The 6,780-nt window shown below is 34.3% G+C and overlaps 1 long non-coding RNA gene across 1 annotated transcript; it reads right to left on the reverse strand.

The window, feature by feature from the left end:
• Window positions 1–1,563: 1,563 nt before the first annotated feature.
• LOC306769513 lies at window positions 1,564–6,152 on the reverse strand. The gene is made up of 4 exons (XR_013771687.1): window positions 6,015–6,152; window positions 2,916–3,081; window positions 2,681–2,748; window positions 1,564–1,813 (listed from the first exon to the last, which is right to left on the reverse strand). It is a non-coding gene; the product is annotated as an uncharacterized lncRNA (long non-coding RNA).
• Between the last annotated feature and the right edge of the window lie 628 nt (window positions 6,153–6,780).

Below are 6,780 nucleotides of genomic sequence, written 5' to 3' on the forward strand. Positions count from 1 at the left end.
TTTATCCGACTTTTCAGGACAGCTGCTTTTTTTCTTCTCTTTATTTCTTTGTCAGTGGAGAGATCTTTAACATCATATCTGTCATTTTGATCAGGATCTCTGTGGAAATGTATTTCCAATATATTCTCAGGTATTTTTGTGCATCTTTATATTTTTATTTTCCAATTGAAACGCAGTTTAAAGGTGGAGCATGTAAGATTTTCAAGATTTTCAAAATAAATTAACTAAAAAAATAACTACAATCATAATTAGTTTTATTTAAACATGTAGGTTCCAGTCTGTCCATATTTGATGCGTTATTAAATTACAAGTTTAATTAATGACAAAAACCCTTCTTGAATGTTTGCCTACCAGTAAAAAGAAAAAGGGCTTTTTGTCATTTGTCATTAATTAAACATCAAATATGGACAGACTGGAACCTACATGTTCAAAAAACTATCTAATTATGATTGTAGTTATTTTATTAGTTCATTTATTTGGAAAATATTGTAAATCTTACATACTCCACCTTTAAGGGAACAATGAAGGAAGAAATGTTGGTTTCTGGTGTGAAGGAGAAACATGCAGTTTAGTCTTAGATCGAGTTCTTGTCTTGTTTTCTGGCATGTAATTCATTTTCCAGGCACATTATTCACATCCATGGATTCTCCTGGACTTGGATGCTTTTAGTTAATAAAAGGTTTATTTGCTGCACCTACATATTTATTTGTCCCCTTTCATTAAAGAAGGAAAAAAACAGCTGCTTGTAAAATAAGCTGAAATTGACAAAAGTAATAATAAATAAAAATTTTATGAAAATCATGACATTATTTTCTAATTCTGGTTCAATCGAAATGTTTTTTTAAACGCAAACAAATAAGATAATTTATTACATATTCCATCAGTCATAAAGTAATATTTAGTTGAACAATCCGCTCCAGTCAGGTGTTTTCTGTTCCTCTCAGTCGGACTTCTGCACCTGTTGACAGGTATTTTGTCCCACTGTTCAACAGAAAAGTGCTATAATTTGTACCAGGATACTTTTTTTTTTTTCTTTCTTCAACTCAATGAAATGAAAAAACAGTGTCTTATATTACTAAATTATATTTTTGCAAATTTTTAGTTATTGTTCCTTTTTTAAGTCTCCAGTTATTTGAGTGACTTTTGTAAATTCAGCCTTTTCTTTAATGAAACTATATGAATACATTTGAGCACAACTGTAAAAGGACCAAACGACTTTAAAACTCATTTAAATGGATGTTTGTTAGAATAAAGATGACGCCTGACAGGTTAAGTTGCAATATTTAGACGACATGTTGAAAGACCACGTTTAGTTATTTCCATTCATGCTGAATGAAGGACAAACGATGCGTATAAAAAAAAGTTCTTTCTTCAGTGTCTCCAAACAAATAACTTGTATTTCTATAAATTATTATGAAACAAATAATACAGGAAAGAAAATTATAAATTAAAGAGAAAACAAATCATGGTTTGGTAAATTTTTCCTTTAATATATTTTATTATATTTTATATTTATTTTATATTTATTCATTATTTTCATTCTTGATTCATTTATTTCTGTTGATTTAATGCAGCCTGTAATTATATATGTGCAATATCTGCAAATATCAGTGGTCATTATTTTATTATTGATCTCCTATATTCACATCTTGTCCTGTTGCCATGGCAAAAATGAAATTTCCTTGTGAGATTTCATTGAGTCATTTTGATCATGTCTCTGAGGGAACTCTTGGTCTCCCGCCGTCTGGTCAAAGTAACTTTCTTCAGCGTTGCTTCTTTAGGGTCTTCTTTGCTTTCAAAAGACGATCTTCACCTGAAACAACCAAATAAAAAAGTATAAATTCCAGTAAAGCCAGTCGGCTTATATTAAAACATATTTTGGCTGCATTGAAGTGAAAAACGTAAAAGTCACAACAAAGAAAAAGAATTAAGTCAAATTAAATCATTAATCCACAGTGATCATTTGTGCAAGAATTAATTTTTGTTTTGTCTTTGAATATGTTAAATTTTTGCTTCAAGCCACTGTTGAGGCAGAAGCAAGATGTCGAGTTGGAGCTCCTTTAGTGACCAGAACAGACTTAAAGTACTCATACAAGTAATCAATGCAATTCAAAGCAAAGTAATTTAATTTAATTTAATTTAATTTAATACAAAACAATTCAATTCAATTCAATTCCAATGCAAGTTAAGTCAATTAAATTAAATTAAATTAAATTAAATTAAATTCAAAGCAAAGTCATTTAATTTAATTTAATTTAATTTGACTAAATTAAATGAATTGAATTAATTGACTTAACTTGCATTGGAATTGAATTTAATTGAATTTAATTGAATTGTACTGTACTAAATTAAATTAAATTAAATTAAATTAAATTAAATTAAATTAAATTAAATTAAATTAAATTAAATTAAATTAAATTAAATTGAAGGCGACTGTGGAAAATCTGGAGACTCTGGAGAAGACAGGAAGCGTCTCAGCAGTGGAGATGTGATTAAACAATCTGGATCTCAGAGGTTTTCAGAAGGATTAATCCGTTCAGGATCACCGCTGAGTGAGGAAGGAAAAGTCTTCTTCACAGACGTTTCCAAAACATCATTTTTAATTTTACAAACTTCTCTTTCGTTTTGTCAGAGGTTGTCAGACCCAGTAGCATTCACATCTCACTGATATCATCATCACCGTTCAGCAGAGGAAGAACAGGACGCCGGTTCCTCCTGTGGGACGGTTTGATCCAGTCAGAAAGAGATCTAAAGAAAAGGAATAAATCTGCTTTTGTGTCGTTCATACAAATTGTTTTGCATTTCTGGTCCAGATATCTGCAAAACTGAAAACTTATCTTTCTTTTCAGGATGAAAATAATCAAATGAAATCAGAGAAAACTGCTTTAGTTTTTGTCAGATGAATAATTCCTCACAGCGCCATGTTTCTGTTGGGATGGCTGTAAGTCAGGACCCCCACCGGAAGTGCTGATGTTCCTCTTCATCGTTCCCTGTCAAGCCGCTCACCGGAGGAGCCGATTGGCTCGTCAAAGAACGAAGACGAAGAGCAAAGATGTCTTCTCCTCTTCCTCTCAGCCATTTCTGCAGCAGCAAGTAAAACAGAATGATAGGTTTCATCACATTTCTTCATCATTCTGCTCACAAAGACTCTTTTCACACCTGATAAGTAGATGTTCTTCTGAAAGCAGTGGGATCATGTTGAATTGTGTTTTACTGTTATATTTATTTTATTTGTAATATTTTTACATTTAATGCTTGTTTGTTTTAATGCTTCATTGTATGTTTTTCCTTTATCTGGTTTAATTAATTACTTAATTTATTCTTGTATTTAGATGATGGAGAGGTTCTCGATAAGCCCTTATAGGTTTCCAACCTCCCCAGCACTGTCATTTATATTATTATTTTTACACATATTGTCTATCTGAACCTTTCCTCTTACTTTTTTTCCTCAATGAATGTCCTACTATTAAAGTAAAAACTCAAATCAACAAATAAACCAATCATCTCTACAGCTGTATTTCCATAAGCAGAGATGAACTGGGACTAAAAACAAGTCGTGGAACGAGACTCACCACAACTAGAATGAGTAAATCGCCATTAGAAAGTCATAATAATACCTTACAGCCCAAACCAGGGAAAACAGTGTTTAGTGATGAGTAACAACATGTAAGAAGAAGTGTTTCTGCTTTAGGCTCAGGACCGTTTGAACCACGTCCTCATATTTAGCAGAACTCAGCACTGCTGCAGTGAGTGAAAGTAAACAGACATGTTTACCACCATGTGGTGGTGAATCTGTGGGATGAAGAACAGAAAGTTTAACAGACTTGAAAACACCCAACAAGATGTGCAGCTGATGAGGAAACTAGTTAAAGATGCTGCAGAAAAACAAATATTTTCTCATTCATCTCTAAGATAAAAACCGAAACATGATGTAATTAATATAAATATATCCAGCAAATAATATGCAGTTTGATATGTTTAGTAAACTTCTGTGAAGTTAGAGATTAAAACAAATAACCATGAAATTGTTGCAACTTTACAGACATTATGTCAGCTAAATGAAAATAATTGAAGTGTCCAAGCCTGAAGCTGCTGAACGGAGCTGCAGGTCTGGTTGCAGGTGAACACGTCATGTCAGTGACATCATAGCAGCTTAACCTGACTTTGTCTTGAAAATCTTCCTTCTACGTCAATATTACTGATGTCGACCATAAGGCGGCGCTTCAACAGCACTTATATCCTGGGATGCACCGATCCACTTTCTGGGAGTTCTGATCTGATATCTGAACATCTGCCGATACCAGATCTGTTTATGTGAACATTATTGTGACTATGGTTATTATTGCTGTTATAACTGTGTAATATTTCACTAGGTTGTAATAAATGACCCATCCTTTCTGAACTTACCTCCCCAATACAAATATACTAACATTACAGATCGAACAGTTTCAACAAGTTTTATTGTGATTTGGTGCATTTTTATCTAAATACAACTATAAATGTGTGGTTTTGAAACAAAGATCTAGCTTTTAGACAAAAAATGTCACATTTTCAGATTCAAGGCATTTATTTCTTTTAAAACATGTCCGAAACATGTCATCAAACACATCCGCCCTGGCTTGACTAGTGTGGTATCGGTAGACTGTTATTAACACCAATAACGAGTACACACGCTTGGTATTGAGCCGATACCGGTGCTGATACCCGTACCTGTTAAATATGACGTAAATATTTCCTAATAAGATGACGGTGTCATGTTCAGAGACAGAATTCCCAATTCTGGCTCAAACCTCCATGTTTTAGATGTTTCCCTGCTTCAACACACCTGGATCATTTATTCTGAATAAAAACTGTCAAAGCTGACTGGACATAAACTGGACTTTTAGTGGTTAAAACATCACAGGGTTAAAAGCACCTTCAGCTGAACACTCCAATGCTTTTCATTCATCATACAGAATTACGAATGAAGTCACATTGGTTTTATTATTTGACAAATTCTGATTTTATTTTGGGTTATTGTTGTCTCTTTACTCCCGATAAACAGTTTATAATTTTGTAAAAACAAGAAATTATTTAAACGTTCAATCATTTCCACGTACCAGACTTTTCCACGTCGGTTCCCAAATAAAAACAAAGTTTGTGGACACGTGACTTCTAGCGGAGATGTCACGTGTCTGATTCCACAGTAAAAAGAAAGAAAGAAAGAAAAGGACCTCCCCCATAAATCATCGTGGAAATATGCGGAAATGAAACTTTTCTTTTTCTCTGTGCGCCACGGGAGTTTTTCCACATCTCACCGTGTAAAAACCTCCCCTGAAACACACTCTAGATGTATTTATTCCGCTTCGTGTTTCCTGACAGTAAGTGGAATAAACCAATCCACCAATTTCTCCCACGGAAAGACCATTTAGTCCGAGTTCATTTCATGTAAAAACATACAGATTCACACCGAAAAGAAAAGCTACTCTGATGAATCTGAACCACAACTTCATGCTCATTTCTGATCTAAACTTAGCAGACATCACACTGTTACTGCGGTTTGTGAAATATACAGAAATGTATCCCAGTTTAAACCCGCAGTTTTGCTTTTCTTTACTGACGATTCAAGCTGCGTGGCGTGAAAATGTGTCCACGCAGTGTAACATGGCTGAAAAGCACAGAAACAGTCCGTCCTCTGTCACGTCACAAACACGCAGAAACTTTTTCTTAAGTAATTCTCTCTTTCCATTAATGCCCCATGTCTCTTTACGTCTAATTGTCTTTAGTTGTTTCTGTTTTTTAGATTGTGATAAACTCTGTAAAATAATTGAAGCTATAAATAAAATAAAAAATAAACACGCAGAAGGACAATTATTACCCTAAAATGTGTCACGACGTGGTTTACAAAGTGTTTATGTACATCAGACGGAAGCATGAAAAGGTAGAAATAATTTTTTAACATATAAAAGTTTGCAAACAACTAGTGAATAAATAGATGTTTATCCATCCAAACGGGGTCAGTAAGGCTTACTTACCTTTAACAACAGATGCACCTGGTTCCTTCAACCTTTAATCTGTCATATTATGAAGATCCCCTGGGAAACAAACCCTTTTTTTCCTTTTCCCCTCCCCATGTCAACCCTGCTGCAGGAACAGAAACGGGGTTACACAAGTTTATACCAGTGCCTGCTCCCTTTCTGGTCTCTTCATTTTAGTTTCGTTTTCTCGTCTGTTCTTATTCTGAAGTCGTCAATAATCCATGTTGCAGCCTAAACTAACAGGAAAACATTTCAGCTTGTTTGAGAATTAAAGCAAAACTTTTACTGAACAGTAAACTGTTCCAGAGCCATCTTATCCTCTCTGATAGAGACTAAATCCAGTCGTCTTCTCTTCTGATCTGTGACTCTTTCATCATCCTAAAGTCTGTTGAAAAAAGATAAACGTGATGATTTATTTATTTTAAGTTGCATCAGTGTGAACACACACACACACACACACACACATAGGCTACATGTCACTGGTGACATTTTCATTTACCTGCTGGTCACTAAAATTCTGCATCTTCAGCTTCATTCTGCCTCAGAGACGTTCAGTTGAAACACATCCTTATGTTGATCAGGCCATCATGGAAGATCTGGGGAGGAAAAAACCAGTATGGATTAAAAGATGAACCTGTAATTAATAACAGAAAATGTGATTGTAAATGGCTGCAGTGTGTTGGAACCGCCGCTAGGTGGCGGTCCTTTACTATTGGTTCAATGTAAAACCCTGTAGATGAAGAAGCAATTAACCTGAGATCTC

This window comes from Telmatherina bonti, assembly GCF_933228915.1.
Source record: "Telmatherina bonti genome assembly, chromosome: 18".
Classification (NCBI taxonomy): domain Eukaryota; kingdom Metazoa; phylum Chordata; class Actinopteri; order Atheriniformes; family Telmatherinidae; genus Telmatherina; species Telmatherina bonti.